Source organism: Chlamydotis macqueenii, chromosome 5 (genome assembly GCF_036417535.1).
Source record: "Chlamydotis macqueenii isolate bChlMac1 chromosome 5, bChlMac1.mat, whole genome shotgun sequence".
NCBI lineage: Eukaryota > Metazoa > Chordata > Aves > Otidiformes > Otididae > Chlamydotis > Chlamydotis macqueenii.
Window position 1 is genome coordinate 51,579,800 of NC_141560.1, and position 15,853 is coordinate 51,595,652.

The 15,853-nt window shown below is 53.7% G+C and overlaps 1 protein-coding gene across 1 annotated transcript in view; it reads left to right on the plus strand.

Annotated features, from left to right (window-relative positions):
* Positions 1-2,309: 2,309 nt before the first annotated feature.
* The window catches only part of DUSP8 (dual specificity phosphatase 8), a 42,922-nt gene continuing 29,378 nt past the window's right edge, over positions 2,310-15,853 (plus strand). Inside the window, exon 1 of the mRNA XM_086748998.1 lies at positions 2,310-2,391. The gene's annotated coding sequence lies outside the window, so the exon portion shown is untranslated. The remainder of the gene's footprint in view (positions 2,392-15,853) is intronic.

Below are 15,853 nucleotides of genomic sequence, written 5' to 3' on the forward strand. Positions count from 1 at the left end.
CACAGAAGCAGTGGGCGTGGGAGAGATGCACGGCTCGTGGGTTGGAGCCTCTCCCGCCGGCCGTGAGAACTGGCATCCCACCGGTCCCTGGCCCTGCTGGAGCATCTCCTCTAGTTTGCTGCCATTAGAGATTTCACACAGGTCAAATTTCCCATGTCCCCTTCACCGGGGGATGCAGCAGGGGGTCCGTGGGGTGGCTGAGGAGAGCTCGCTGGAGACGATGGCTCCAGAGAGAGCTCGGCTCGGCCTGTTGCTGGAATAAACAGTTCAAGGCAGGTGTCCGGCAGTCCCTCTGGAGTCCCCATCCTCTGCCCCTTCCTTGTCACGTCCTCATCCCTCATCTCCCACCAGTCTGGCATCCTCCCATCTCCTTCCTTGCACTCCTTGCTTGCACCCAACTGCCAGCCAGGGAGCAATCTTGCCGACGGCCGACCCAGGATGCTCATCTGGCAGCAGCGTGCCAGGCCCAGGGCTGGAAACGTTGATTTTAACTGGGGTTTGGAAAGAAACTGCTGAAATTCTCTTCCTCCAGCAGGCTTTGAGAGCTCATGGCTCTCTGCCTAGATAATAGTTTTTACGAGGAAGCTTTGGGATTGTTTTTTTTCTATTTTACCTCTGAAAAAGGGTGTTGGGCAGGGGAGGAACACAGCCCTAAGCTGAAGCAAGAGAAGACCTTCTCGGTTTTTCCTCATCTGGGGCGCTCCACGTGGCCATGAGGAGTGAGCTGGGCAGGAAAACCAGTGGGAAACGAAGAATGGAAGGAAGATCCCGGCTTCACTCCAGCCACGCTGGGCATGCTTCTGCTCCCACTGGGACCAAGTGCTCCAGAGATGCTAGAGGAGTGAGCGCCTGTGCTGCCCCAGCATCTTGCCACCAATTACGGTAACTAGGCTGAAATCAGTGCTGTTCAGGTGGAGCAGCCCTGGTTTTGCAAAAGTTTCCCTGCTTACTGCTTTGGGTGAGCTGATTTCCTGCGGTCGGAGAGGGGTATGAACTCAGCACTGCTTATGCAATGGGGAGAGCAAGATTTCTTTGCATTCCGGTGTTTTATACCTCTGGTGCTCTAGGGAAAACGACCTTTCTCGGAAAGATTTTGCCGCCAGTAACTGTCAGAGCTTGACACTCTTCTTGAGCAAGCTGCCAGCTGCATGTCCGGAGAGATGAGAGTTAATTTTAAAACATCCGGCATCCGTATCGGCGGGGAGGAAGGTTCCCTTGATTTCCTAAGCACCAGCAAAACCTAAGCTGCTAAATCCTAATCCCTCTCTAAGCTGGAGCTGCCATGCCAGGGCCAAGGACACAGAAAAAGCCCTGCTGTGTTAGCCAAACTGGCTGCACATCTCTTCAGGGCCACCGTGACAGGATGGAGGTGAGGCCACCTCGTGCAGCCAGGAGCCAACCCAGGGGCCAGGTTCCCCCTGATTCCCGCCAAATATTGGGCCACTCTTTTTGCCATGCTGTCTTCTGAGCCTGCACTGCGATTACTTCTCTTCCTTCTCTGGCTTGGGCACTTCAGGGTACGAGGTTTTGGTGGCAGCTGGACGTCCCGCTGCTGCCGTGGGGTGCCCGAGGCGGGCGAGCGGCAGGTGAACTGCAGGCGGGGTGCAGGGATGAGCAGGAGGGGTGACCCTGCCTGCGGGAGAGCTCCAGGCTCAGGTCCTCTGCATCAGGCCAGAGGGGCAGCCTGGGAACCGTCAATGAACCAAAACCACATGAAAGCGCAATTTTTTAAAATTTTTTTTTTTTTTTTTTGCTGGGAGCTGCATGGGCACTGGGGGTGTCCCCTGGAGAACCTCAGCGGCCAGGATGGTCACCCCCCAAAAAAGCCCTTTGCTGCTCAGACCCCTCTCTGCGCGGGGTAACCCGTCTCCATGCGAGAGGGCATCACGCAGAGCCACCACGCGTGGGACCCCCCACGCAGGCAGCGCGGGTCCCGGGACGGGGCGGACAGCGGGGCTGCGCCGGGTCCGCGCAAGTCGCGCCGAGCTCCGCGCAGCCGGGCCGGGCCGGGCCGCGCTGGGACTGGGGAGCAGCGCCCGCTCCCTCCGCGCTGCTCCGCGCCCGCGGGGCTGACGTCACCCTGCCCCTGTGCCGCCCGCGCTGATTGGCTGCGGGTGACGTCAACGCTGTATTTTTTTTTTCCCCTCCTTTTTTTTTTTTTCTTTTCCCTGCCCCCCCCACCCCCCCTCCCCGTTCCCGAGGCATGACCTCATCGCCGGCGCATTCCCGGCGGCGCGCGGAGCGGTGCGGAGCGGCGCGGAACCCGCCTCCCCCCCCCTCCACCCCCCTCGCCCCCCCCCGCGGCATGCGGGCCCTGCGGTGCCGGCAGCGGCCGCGCCAGCGCTGGGACAGCCCGCGGAGCGGTGCGGGCCCCCGCGCCCGCCGCGCCCGGTCAGTGCATCCCTCGCAGATGTCTGTGGGGGCCGGGTCTGTGCGCCCCGCGTTGGGGGGGGGGACGGGGACCGGGTGGGGGGTTGCGTCCGCATGTGCGGAGCGGAGGGACAGCGCGAAAATATTTACCTGTATGCGTACGTGCGTATGTGCGGATATAGGGGTCTGGGGGCTTAAGGGAGAGGTTGGAATTATTTTAGTGCGAGGAAAAAAATGGAGGGGGGGGGGGGATGCTGGGGATGGGGAGGGAGCAGCCCTGCAGGGGGAATGGCGGGGGGGATGAGCTGGCGCTCCGCGGCCGCGCATGTCGGGGCCGCTGCGCTTGTTTTCCGTGGAGAGGGTGAGGGTTTTGAAAATCTCACCCAACCTTCGCGCTGCGCGTTCGCGGAGCGGCGGTGGCGGAGGTGCGGGTGAGGAGGGGGTTCGGGCTGCTGTCCGGCCGGGCCGGGGGTCGCGCACGGAGGGGGCTTTTCTCCCGGGGGCTGGTGTTTGAGGAACCGGTGCGAAGAGCGCGGTGGGTTTTGTTTGTTTTGTTTTTTTTTTCCTGATGATGAAAGAGGTTGGAGCGTCGCCCTGTGTCCTTGGCGTTTAAAGGGAGCCGGCGTGCGTTCAGCAGCGGGGGTTTTCACGCAACGCTTCGCTGCTGCGGCTCCGAGGGCGCCGCTGGCCATTAACGAGTTAAGCTGCCCGTTTTAAACAATCCCCTCCGCTTCCCCTGATGTGCGTGGACCGATTGATCACACCCCCCCCCCCAAGTTATTATTTCACACCCCTCCAATTATTATTTAGTGATAAATGTTGCTTTCTGTGATGAGCGCTGGTTCTTTTTAAAGATTCCTGGTTATTTCCCTTATTGATAAATAAGTTCCTTCTCCTTCCTGCCCCCCCCCCCCGCCCCTTTTCTCCTCCCCCAGAATTAAATTCCTGAGCAACAGCAAAAGCTGATGTCAGTGCTTCAGCTTGCATTGGGGGAGCTCTGCGCACAGGTCAGTCATTTGCGGTTTTGTTAGAAGGCAGGACACGGTGCGGTGCTGTTCGGTTAAGGATATTTGGAATTTTTTTTTCTGGCCACGGATGCGTTTATTCGTGTCGCGGTAGTTATCAACAGCTCCCCGGTGGGAGCCGGGTGCTGCATAAGCATGTGTGGAAGAGACCGTAGCCGTCCAAGGAGCTAGCCATGACAAATGCAGTGGGAAGAGTTGTCAGAGGTTTTGATCTCCCTCTAATTTGGGTTCTAAAGGCAGACCCCCCCCAGGAGGTGGTTGGGATATCCAAGAAGCCGTGAACAGGCAGCGCAGAGGATTGCACCTGGCAGTCCAGGGGCCATGTTAACCTTGAGAGCAGCTTGCCCGTGGAGCGGTGTTGAACGTTCGCTCGCATTGTCTCATCCTCCTGCGCTAAGGCAAGAGGCTCGGGGCACGGCTGCCTACGCGCCCAAACGTGGCTGTGGAGAGCTTTGTTTTCGGAAGGGCTCTCGATACACGGGAATTGGTGCTGATGGGTTTGGCCTTGCCTCTGTCAGACGGGGCTTGCTCGCGCTGTCCGAGGGTGTCTGTGCCGGGAGGACTCTCTGCGGAAGAGGTTTGTTGGGGTTTTGGGTCTGGCTGGGGGTTCTTGCGCTTGCTTTGGTTTTGCTTGTAATGGTTCCCAAAACGAAATAAGCTGCAGCACGGAGAAAACCCTCCTGGCCATAGCTGGAGGTATTTGGGATTTTAAAATGCCTGCAAGGGCTTTGTAGGTGTCTTGTCCCCAATTTTGCCTGGCACAGCCATGCTGGCAGAGCCTGGATGTGTAGAACTGTCCAAATGGCTGAGACCAGAGAGGACAGTTGGGCGCGTAAGCAGCAGATGGATGACCAAACGCTTCTTTGTGATGGCAGTCAGCAGAAATTCCTGCCCTCAGCCCATCGGCAGTGTGCTGGAGCAGCACGGACCTGGGTCTGGAGGGTCTCTGAGCCAAAATGGCAGCATCTTACACCAAAAGCCTTTTAACCCAACAGTTTTGCCCCCTGTGGCTTTCAGTTGTCCCTACCTTGATGGAAGGTAGGACGTAGGGAAGGAAAACCTGGGTCTAGCATTGCTGTTTAAAACCTAGCTTCAGCTGTGCTTTGGAGAGCTGAGCAAAGTGACCAGCTCCCCAAAGCATTCACTGGGGTCTCTGCATGGAGACTATTCTTGCAAATACTGCACCGTGTTTGTCTGCAGAGCATGTTTTTCCTGGGTGCCAGGGACCTTGCTGAGAAAGCCACTGAAGTGCCTGCCGTTGGCGAGCTTAAATGCACCAAAAATTAAATGCAGTGCCACTATTACTACCAAAACACCCCCAAGGGCTGGGTAGGACGTTGCAGTGGTGTCTGTCCCATACTGCCAAATTGGATCTTGGGAAGGTAGAAAACTGGCTTCTCCCCCTGCAGCCATGTCCCCCTAAAAAGAGCTCCCCAAAGGCTGGAAACCCATTGTGGCTCTGCATTTCTGAAATTAACATCTCTTGGCAGTCATACCCACTCCATCCCTACCCCTTACCTCTGCACCACTGCTTTCACCTACCTAAGAGATAGGGAGTGTGTTATAAGTGCTTTTCCTCCTTGGATTTGCTTTGTTGCCTTTAAGTGAGGTTGTTCTTAGGGATCAGAGGTTAGTTTCTCCTGCGCAGCTCCTCTCCCAAAGCCCTGGGTGCAGGCAGGTGCAGAGCATGTTAACACTATCGGGGATGGAAAGAGGAAAAGGAGGTGCTCCAGCACTTGGCAGCCTTGATTTATGGTGTGGGCTTGTAGGACGCTGCGGTCGTACTCAAACAGTTCCAGCAAAATGAGTCTTGTAGGGAAGGAGGTGATGAAGAGAAGGAGCTTGTGGATGCTGACTCCTCTCTGCCTGGTAGGATGGCTAGGGGGTTGCAACAGGAGAGTTTGTAGATGTTTTTCCCCTCTGCCATAGGTTTAATGGCAGCGTTAAGGAGGAGAGGGCTGCGGAGGTACCCGGGTGCTCCCGGTCCTTCAGGCGCAGCCGCTGGGTCTCACCCAGCTCTTCACCAAGCTGCTATGCAGAGAAACTCCTGCAGCCAGAGCGGCAATGCCATCATCCTGTGGGGAAAGCTTCAGTGTGCTCCTCTGCATCCCCGTGCCCTCTGGGATTTAAAACCTGTTTTTCAAGCTTTAGATTTCTTCTCTGAAGATACACCTGTCCCGCCTGATGCCGAGTGGGAAGGAGGCACCTGACGTAATTATGGGCAGGCTTGGGAAAGGGAGGTGAGCGGCCTGGGAGCATTCATCAGATAAGAAGCTAAACGAGCTCTCTACTCGAGATTTTCTCAAGCTTGTTCAGGAGACCTGGGCATACTTCATGGGGAACGTGATGGGGGTAAAAACTGACTGCGCCCAGAGTAACAGGGTCTGCCCTCAAGGCCAAGCAGAGCTTGCAATGTGATTAGTGGCAGGGCAGGTTCCTGTGGGGATGGTGGGTGCTATGTTGCACCCTGGCGATGGCCTGATGGCTTTGCCTGCTCCTCTGGTGGGGGGAGAGACCATGGTATGTGTCACATCCCCATGGGAAAGATGCTCTGCCAGATACAGGCCAGCAGTTTAAACCATGGTGGAACATACCAAGCTCTGGCCACGGCAGGTGCCTCGGTTGCTCTGTCTCCTCATGAGGTCATGGAAAGGAAAACAGGGTCTTTTCCTTTTCCAAGAGATGTTTGTAGACTTTCTACCCCAAGCCTTTGGGTCAATGCTACCCAAGGGGCTCCTTTGGCTCTCAAAGATCTCCACATTGAGCAAGGAGAGGAAGAGTAAGGGAGGGCTGTGTTGGGTTCCTGTGCATGGCACAGAGCCCTGTCAAGCCTACACTGCAGATTCCCATGGAACCTGCAGGGTGGCTTGCTCCATCCCTCTGCTATTTGACCCTTCCTCTGAGGTTTTCTAGACCCACCTGGACAAGATAATCTAGGTTGGTGTGCAGGAGGCTTCTTCCTTTGCTTTGCTGAGAACTTCTGTGGGTTTTTTTGCCGCTCTGGACGTCCAGTTTCCAAAAGAGACAGGCAGTGCTTGTTTGCATGGTGCCTTGGAAGAATCAGTATTTCAGAAGATGGATGCAGTGGTAGCCCACGCTAGGATCAGAGGAGAACCTAGAGGTGCTCACTGGAAACTGGTCTAGTACATGAAGAGTCTCCTAGTGCAAACACGGAGCAGTAACAGCACAGAAGTGCAAGGACTGTGTTTCGTGAAGGTGAAATAAGAGATGCATTTCACACTAACCTAAATTAAGAGCATAACCTGTATGGGGCTGGAAATCCTTCCTTGATTCTCTCTTTTCTTCCCACTCCTCTTATGCCTATTCCCATGTTGTTTGCTGTGTGTGGAAAGCCCTCACGGTTCCTGTTTGCCCGCCCGATGTGTGCATGCATGACTTCGCTGTACCCTTTTTAAATAGAGCCTTCATGTCTCTTGGGGCTGAGACCTTGTGTTCTTCAGGAATTTCATAGAATCATAGAATAGTTTGGGTTGGAAGGTATTTTCAAACGTCATCTAGTCCAACCCACCTGCGAAGATCAGGGATATCTCCAACCAGATCAGGTTGCTCAGAGCCCTGTCCAACCTGGCCTTGAATGTTTCCAGGGATGGGACATCAACCACCTCTTTGGGCAACCTCTTCCTGTGTTCCACCACCCTCATTGTAAACGTTTTTTTTCCTTATGTGCAGTCTGAATATACCTCCTTCTATTTTAAAACCATTACCCCTTGTCCTCTCACAACAGGCCCTGCTGAGGAGTTTCTCCCCATCTTTCTTATAAGCCCCCTTGACGTAGTGGAAGACCACTATAAAGTCTCCCCCGAGCCTTCTCTTCTCCAGGCTGAACAGCCCCAATTCTCTCAGCCTGTCCTCAGAGGAGAGGTGCTCTGGACTCTCTCCAACAGGTCCATGTCCTTCTTATGTTGGAGGCTCCAAAGCTGGACACAGTACTCCAGGTGGGGTCTCACCAGAGTGGAGTAGAGGGGCAGAATCACCTCCCTCAAGCTGCTGGCCATGCTTCTTTTGATGCAGCGCAGAATGCAGTTGGCTTTCTGGGCTGCAGGGACATGTTGTCAGCTCATGTTGAGCTTCTCATCCACCAGTACCCCCAAGTCCTTCTCCTCAGGGCTGCTCTCGATCCATTCTCCGCCCAGCCTGTATCTGGGCTTGGGATTTCTCCAGGGCCCTTTAGAGTGCTCTAGCAATTTGCAAAAGAGACTCTCTGTGTAGCATTTCTGTGTGCTGAGTTATGGGGAGCATAATTTCTGAGCCTGCTGATGACTGGGAGCAAGTCATTTGGTGACCAGAAGGAAAAGACAACCTGTTCTGGTGTTGACATTAGCTCTGCTTTAAGGGAGAGAGGGTTTGGACCAGATGAGCTCCTGAGGTCCCTTTCAACCTAAATTATTCCATGACTACTCCATAAATACCCACCATCCTGCTTCTCCCAGGCTTTTGTAAAATACCTGTTATTAGGCAGTGATGGTGAGGGGATGTGAAATGAGGTGGACCACTGCTTTGATCCTGTATGGAGATTTGAATGACAGCATGACCCTGGCATCCTCCCCTCCACAGCACGCGTCCCCCAGCCCTGCTAATGATGCAGTGCGTCTTTCCGGTTCGTCTCTGCCGACCCACGTTACTCATCCAGCATGTAGGTGCGCGGTGTGCCCGCATCCACAGCTTTTCATCTCGCCTTTTTTTTTTTTTTCTTTTTAATAGGGGATTTAGTTCTTTGAGGAGCACTGCTGTCTAAAGCTAGCGCATTGTAATTCAGCTGATGCAGCAGAAACTCTGGTAGAAATTTCAGTCCGTTTATTGGGTGATTGCAGGGGTTTTTTTGTCAAGCAAGTCAAGCCCTTCCCAAACATTAAACCTGCGTTTGCTTAAATTCCACATCTCCCATTGAAATCCAGCCCCTCCTGGGTAACACCAGGCAATCTTTGCTCCAAACAAAGAGGGTCCGTCAGTCTCTAGGGCGTGCTGTTGAAAAGATGCAACCAAGAAGTATCTACAGCATCCGATTGTTTTTGCGTTGCCTCTAACAACCCTCATTTCCAAGCTTGTGATGGCAGCCTGGTCCTTGAGCCGTAGCTTGAGTGGAGTTATTCATGCCATCTTCATCTGCCTTGGCTGGCAGCCCTGCGTGGGGAGCGGACGGGCGCAGCCTGAGCCTCGCTTGGCACTTGAGGCCGTTGAGTAGCGGGCTGGTGCGGAGAGGATGCCAGCACTGCTGACTTGCAAGCTAGCTTGTAAAAAAACCATGTTAACTGCTTTGCTGCTGTCGGTGGACCTTGCAGAGATGTCCCTGGCAGCTTTGTTAGCTCGGCAGGGCTGAGACCCAGAAGCCAAGCAAGCCTGGAGCTCTTCTTTACACTTACCTGCTGCTCACCCCAGGTTCAGCTCTTCTGGTGGAAGGTCAGAAGGACACGGCAGGGCAGGAAGGTGACCCAGAGAGATGAACCTCCAGTCAAAACTGAGCCGGGGCTCTCTGAAATTATTTTGTGGGATGGTGAAGGGACAAATTGCCTCCTGTGCACCAAAGGAAGTTGACCGCTGCAAAAAACCCGAATGCAAATCTCTGACTGGGCAGAATCTCCCCAGACACATCCTTTTGTGAAGCACTTGCATTGTACCATTAAAAATAGATCAGTCCGTTCTCCGCTTGCTTGCTGAATGCTGATGCCTGTAATTCTGTGTCATCCTCGCAATCCCTTCTGCTTTGAGCTTGGCTGCCTCTTTGTCTGGCACCTGAGCAAGGTTCATTCAGCAGTAACTGATATAAAGATAGGTGTGAGCTCTGTTGGGAGTCTAGTAGGACAGGCAGGAAGGTGAGGAGGACTGAAGGGATCTTAGCTGGGGGTCAACCAGCAGCCCTAAAGGGACAAAGCTCGGTGTGATCACCCATGCTTTCTGTTGCGTGGTCTGAGGTAGGGATGAGTGAGACCTGCTGGCATGGAAACGAGTTGGAGGATGTTGACGCTCTGGGTGGATGTCATGATTTATCTCTGGGGTTTTTTTGAAACTAGGGTTTAAAAAATATATATATCATGCTTCAACGTCTGCCTGGAGTTGGTGAGGGGAATGCTGCTGCTTGTTTCCCCCTGTGAATGAGTTAATCTAGTTTGCCACCCACAGTAGCAATGATGATACGGATTAAGAGAGAAGGCCCACGTTACAAAATGCTGCAATACCCTCTTGGTAAAGAGGGTAGGCTTGGTAAAGAGGGTAGGCTTTCATAGGCGAAGAGCTATGGCATCTGATCAGCAAGCCATGGCTCGGCGTGGCCAATGGGCATGTGCTTGTCCAGGGTGGTGAGGAGGGATGAAGACCTGCAAAACATTTTGACCCCCATGTCACCTCAGATTAACGGAACAAAACCAGCTGGTAATGAATCACAGCCCCCAAGGGAAAAGGAGAGAGTCAGGCAGGAACATCAGCTTGGGCTTTGCCTCTCTTGTGTGTTTTTCCTTGATAAAGGTAATCCTTCGAAACCTGGAGTTGGTGCCTCTTTGTTGGGGTTGTGGTAAAAGGTAGAGCCTGAACTGATAAGTGCTAATTCATCCCGAACCGGAGAGCAATTTGGCTGTTGTGTGCATGTAGGAAATTCAGGAAGCCTTGAACCAGGTCAGAAAAGTCTTGCAAAATGTATTTCCTGCCATGGGGAGTATCTCACCCTGTGGAAAATCAGCATAGCCCGTTCCATTTGAGTTGAATTCTGGGTCTCCTAAGGAGGGCCAGAGTTTCAGTGGGGGTAGGGTGACGTAACTGTGGACATTGGCCTCTGCTGGCTGGAAGCCTGTGCTGGAATCTGCACCTGCACCTCAGTTTGCACCGGTTATCGTCAGAAGCTGCAGTTATTGTCAGAACATGCATGAAACCTGCCAGGAGGAGCGACTGTTGTTCTTCAGTGAGGCCAGGGGTCCTATTTGTCATTTAAATATGGGAGACTAATAACACTGCGCTGGGCAGGTGCCAGCAGATGGCCCCTGTGTTTGCTGGGTGCTTGCTTCACCAGCCGTGGCCTCACCCCTAACTGTCTCTGGCACGCTAAGATGGACAAACTCACGTAACTTGGGATTGTCCTTAAGAAGTGAAATGCTGGCGTGTTGTCCTGCAGCCTTGAAGACCCACAGCTTAATCCTGTGCTTTCTTTCACTTAGCCTGTAGGTGTTGTGGGAAAATAGTACGCTGGTCCTGGAGACTTTTTCTGCAGGAGACTGCAAAAGCACCCAGCAGGTATTTATGATGTCTGGAGTCCTAGGATGAGAGAGCCGCGCCAGCCCTGCAGAAGTATCTAACTGCATACCTTTCTGGGCTGCCTTTGTTCTTGTTGCAAAAAGGCAAACAAGCTACTGGAGATCCCCAAGATCAGCCAGCTGGGCTCATGGGGTCGTGCAGCAAATGATGGGGGCACCAGGCAGTGGGCAGCAAGGGCCCTTGAAGCATCAGTAGGTTTAGATTTCCCTTCTCCAGCATGACATGTCCTCTGTCACGTGTGTCAAGCTGGTCAAAGCAGAAGGTGCTTTCAGCTCTGAGATGAGAGCCTGGCCAGCTCTTGGCTTGGCAGGGTGAGGATGGAAATGGGATAGCTTTGGTATTAGAAAGCAGCGTGCTTGGGAGCTGCATCCTCAGAGTGGGCAAAGGAGTGATGAAATGGCTGGCTGGTCATGGATAACCTTTGGTCTTGGCTTCTGTAAGCTTTAAAATGAAAGCTTGTGTTTATACTAAAGGGGAAAACCTTATATATCATGTTCAAAGCACAAGCCTAAGAGGAAGAGATACTGGCCTTGTCATCTATACTCCAGTTAAATTCCCTTCCTTGCTGTCCCCGTTGGCTTTTCCTGACCAGATCTCCAGACTGACCACCATGGCTGCAGTCAGGAATTTTTCTGGGAATGGCCAATCTGCAAATCCTTAAATGCACGTGGGTCACTTTGGTGGAAATGGGCTAGGAGGTGATTGCATTTGCATCCAAAGCTGCTGGCACAATGTCAGGTGGTGGGAGAGAATGAGGGACCCCTGTGCTTGGCTCAACTGCAACCAGAAGAGCTGATTGCCTTGTGGGGTGAGGGGTGCATGGGCAAGATTCCTTTGCAGCTGGGTACAACTTGTCCCCTTTCCTTTCATCCCTTCAGTCCTGTCTGTGGCTTGCGTTTAGGCCACTCCAGAGCTGTCCCATGCTGCCAGCCACATACCAGAGGCTGGCCACCCCCACGCCAATGTATCCCTCATCCGGTGTGAATGCACCATCTGGCACTTTGCTGAAGGACATCCTGGTCCTTCGGCCATGTCCTCTGGTGGAAAACAGCTTCTGGACCGAGGGCTGCAGGTGCAGAGGGGAAATAGGAGGCGCGGGTAGGTGAGCTGGTGCCACTCGGGTGCCTGCAGATCCTTGCAGGGCTCCCCACCATGCTGCTTCCAGCCTAAGGGAATTGAAAAGATACTGCGGCATAGAAAGGAGGAGGGGAAAAAAAAATAATTAAAAAAAAAAAATCATGAGGTCAGCAAGCAGCTGGGGCTGAAACCCTGGCAAAGGGGCGATGTGCTGTGGGAAGAAGGGGAGGCTGCCCCTTCCCTCTTCCCAAAGCCCTCCCTGCATGGAGGGGGTGCACAGGGGCTCTCGTCCCGGGGATAGGGTGCCTGTGGTGTGTAGGGAGGTGAGCTGGAGACATGAGATCAGCATGGAGGAGGCTGTGGGGTGGGAGTCCTCTGTCTGCCTTGGGAAAACCCCTGTGGGTCTCAGGGGGTTAGAGCAGGGCAGTGGACCACACTGCCATCTCCCCTACATCTTCGTGCTGCTGGGGCTTGGGAGATGCCATTCCTCCCTGTCCTTGAGATTCACCGGGGAAAGGTGGACAAGCAGGCTTTGCGTCCGGGTTAGTGGATGTGGTTAGTGGTGTTTCCCAGCCTCGTTTTAAGGAGTAAAAGAAAAAAAAAAAAACACTCCATTTTTCCATCGTCAAGCAGAGAAATCTTTTATGCTGCCTTTTAAAGGGACCTCGAGTAGCTGCTAAGAAATCATCAGCAGTTACATCACCTCCAAAGCGGCTACTGCAGGCACCTGACAGCTTTGTCCCACTGCCACCCTGGGCGATTATTAGCGCTCCGAATTCCCCGCCCTTGCAGAAAGCCTGCATCTCTCGCTGGGAGGGAGAAGCCGCCCCGCTGTTTGTGATGCTGTGAGTGGCAGAAGGGGATCGGTAGATGGGCTGAGGTTCACAGAAGATGGGATAGAGCAGGGGGATGCGTCCTGGAATTTCCTAACCCTTTCCCGTTTGCTGAGCTGTGTTCATCAGCCCATGCAGGACTCGAGCATCTTTCTGGGAATGAGCTGAAGGCGCTGCAGTAGCATCGCCTCGGGCCGGAGACGCAGCCGTTGCCTGGCAGCTGTGGGTTTCCAGGGAAACCAGAGGTGCTAACTTGTTAATGAGCCCCACGTCCCTGATTGCTGCTGCAAAATAATAATAACTAGTAATAGGCCCGTGATTTAGGAATCCCTCAGACAGCGTGAGCCAGTCGAGGGGAGTTCGCTAAGTGCTGAAGCACTTGAGAAAAATGAGGGGTTGGGGTGCGGGGGGGAAGAGTGGAGGGCTTGGCAAAAGTGCCGCATTTTACATCTTAATAAGTGTCTGGAGAGCTGGGGGCTGGTGAGGTCCTGCCAGCATCCCAGCGGTAAGCCTGGGGCTGGTGGCAAGGCTGACCTGGATGGATGGAGGAGCCCTGGCCACGTAGCATCTTGCTGCAGGGCTCAGAGGACGTGGTTATTTCCCCAGGTGGGCTGCAGGTGGAAAAGCCAGATCATTTAGCTCAGGGCTGCTGGGTCCCTGGTGGAGATGGCAGTTCCTCAGGAACAGCTGCTTTCGTGGGTTACTGGGGACAAACCAGCAGGCATTTATCTGTGGTGCTCTCCCTTGGTAAACTCAAGGTGGAGATGCCAACAGAAGAGCGTGCTCCTGGGATGAGCATCACAGGGACCATGCAGTAGATCCAGTCTCACTTATGTGATGGAAATGTGTTCATGGGGTCAGAGCTCCTTCCCGCAGCAAATTTGGCCTGCCCAAGGGAGCATCTCCTCAACTGGACCATCTGTGGAGGGTAGAGCTCTCCATGACACAACTACTAGCTTAGTGCAAAGAGTGGACATGCCGGTTAGTGAGGTTTGTGGTTGCTACAAAGACATGCTGGCCTTCCAGTTGGTATCTCCAGTACAAGAGAAACCAGATCTGTGCCCTTCCCATACCACATCTCTCAGCTGGGGCCCTTGTGCAAGATGAGAAATTGAGGGAAGTGGCCTCCACCTCGGTGACCTGTGTTGGGCCAGCACAGGGATGATTTCCCCTGGTCTGTCGTGCCACACAGATAGACTCAGGCTAGGGTATGTTTCGGGTTTTCTTACTCTCTTGCCTGGCCTGACCAAAAGAGGGTCACAGCCAGGTTGCACACTTGCCCTTAGCCCGGCTTGCCGCAAACATCTCTGTCACACTTGTGACTCACATGGCCAGCACCCCTCACCTGACATGCACGTCCATAGAGGTGATGCCGGGGACAGGGTCCCGATGAGCAGGCAGTTGGCCCAGCCTTTGTGCTAAGCTCTGCCTGTCTTTCTGTCCCTCAGCTGCAGTGTGACCTCTCCTGCTTGGCTGTCCCCGTTCGGCTAAGCCATGTGCCCATCTCCTCATTACAGGCGCTCCAGGGAGAGGTGGGATTAAAGGATCATGGTAATGTTCTTCAGGAACAGTCAAGAAGATTAAGATGGCTTTAATAAACTGATAAGAGAGGGACACAGCTATGTTTCTGAAACCCTAATTTAGGTTCCGGGTTAACCTTTTCCCCTGGTCTCCTGTCACAATAGTGAGAAGATCTCTTACTTCAGCAGTGCTCCATGGGTATGTCTGTTCCTTCGGTTTTCCTTTTGACCCACCTGAGCAGAAGCAGAAAGACATCTTCCTTCCTTCTCTGGTAGCCTTCCCAGGTACAGAGGTGTTAGAGCTTGTTCCTCTCAGACACCATCTCACACACAGCCTACAAGGTACTGTGAAGTTCTTGTAGCCTGTGCTGGTACCTGGGGGTACCTGTTAGCTGGGGATGAACCCACCACCCCTCTGTCTGGCTTTAAAATGCCCTGTGGTTGCTGGCAGAGAAGTGGCTCATCTGCCTTTGACCTGGCTGGATGTACTCTTAGAGAAGTCCCTGTGTCTTGGATCTAATGCCAAGGTTACAGCTCTCTACAACCACACGCAGTCAGTGTCAGTCATCTTTGTCCCCCGTAAAGGCTCCCAGAAAGAGGGGCAGAATGGATCAACCTGGCTCTGCCTTCCCCCACGTCTTTTGCATGGAGCTGGGAGTGGGACCTGGTTAATGTGTCACACGTGTCTGCCACCAGGTCCACCTGGGTGTGCTGGAGCGGACGTTTATCTGGTTGTTCTGCAGGAGGGCAGTTATTAGCTGAGCTGGGAAACCTCCTTATCGTAGAATCACAGAATGGTTTGGGTTGGAAGGGACCTTTAAAAGCCATCTAGTACAACCCCCTTGCATGGAGCAGGGACATAATCTGTCTTCTCCAGTCTCTACCATCCAAGCTCCCGGTCATATGCCAGAGCTTCATCCATGAAAGACTTCTTCTGAATAGGTTTTTCTCAGAGCAGTTAGGTGATCAAGGATCTGTTATCTTTCCCAGACCCCTCTATTTGTGTCTGAGACCCTGCCCCCAAGTTTACCCCTTGCTCATTATCTGGAGAGCAGATACCACATTTTCTCCAGAGGTACTGTGTAATGTGTCCCTCCCATGTTGGATCACTCCTTCCTCCCACTTCAGTCTTTCAATCTCATCCTTCTGCTGTGGTATTGTCCCCATCTTTTTTGTCTGTCGACTCTCTCCATTCCCTTTTTGTTTCTTGAATGTAATTGGAAGAGCTGAGAAGAATTCGCAGCCTGGTGTCCTGATGGGGAAGGGAGGCAGAAAGTGATTTGGGGAGTGGGGTGTGAAAGGAAGACGAAGGGGAAAAGCTGGCTAATTTGCATCCTTTCTGAGTGCCCTGGCTCTATAGCCAAGGTACAGCAGGGGGTCTTCTGGCAAGGCGGTAGCGACGTAATGAGGTGTGTCATATCCCAGCAGGAGCCAGCCTCGCTCCCCCTCAGACCCCCTAATTAGAACTGTTTCAATTTTTAAGCCCCCCTGGAGGAGTACTGGGGGGAGGTGGGGGGAGCGGGGTTCCTGCGGTGGGGGGACCGCCAGCAGCCCGCCGAGGGGGCAGCTCTAATTGGAGTCGCCACAAGGAGCCACAGAGCGATACAAGCTCGCCGTGGGGCCGGGGACAACGATGCTGTAGTGCCGCAGGGCTGCCAAAATGCTTTGTGCTGGGCGGGGCTATCACAATTGCAGCTTTTAGGGGATTTTTTCCCCCTCTCTAATTTGAATTAACGCTTTGGCAGAGGCAGCAAGAGTGTGATCCAGG